Below are 485 nucleotides of genomic sequence, written 5' to 3'. Positions count from 1 at the left end.
GTTGCGCTAGCCTTATCCTACTCTAGGCCTAGACTAGCTAGGATGGTATAGGCCTAGCCTTGAAGGGACGAAGGTCCCAATGAAAAACAACGTCGGTCCTTGATAGCTAACATTGTCTATTTAACATCACAATAATTCATTATTAGACCTATAGTTGTTTTTTGAATTGTACTCCACAAATCTCAGCCGATACCTCGCACAACTCGAGTAACGTCTCGTATCTATTGTCGTGACGTCATGGCTCACTGGCTCACACTTGCGATGTCTCGCACTTGTGATCAAATAACACGCTGGCTCCACTTTGGCAACACTCTTTGGCAGTCAACTCGCCCTTAGAAAACCCGCCCTTGGAAACTTGCCCCATAAAAATTGTAACCTTTGGTAATCAACTACATTTTCCACATACATAGAAATTTTTGAAACTTTATTTAAAAAAAACCTAAACCATAATTCACCACTATAGACACTTTTTGACAAAAATGAAA

The sequence above is a fragment of the Anneissia japonica genome, unplaced genomic scaffold (genome assembly GCF_011630105.1).
Source record: "Anneissia japonica isolate Jap-2015-1 unplaced genomic scaffold, ASM1163010v1 scaffold3334_len1275209_cov185, whole genome shotgun sequence".
NCBI classification, from domain to species: domain Eukaryota; kingdom Metazoa; phylum Echinodermata; class Crinoidea; order Comatulida; family Comatulidae; genus Anneissia; species Anneissia japonica.
The sequence above is the reverse complement of the archived record's forward strand: the minus strand, read 5'-3'. Positions refer to the sequence as shown.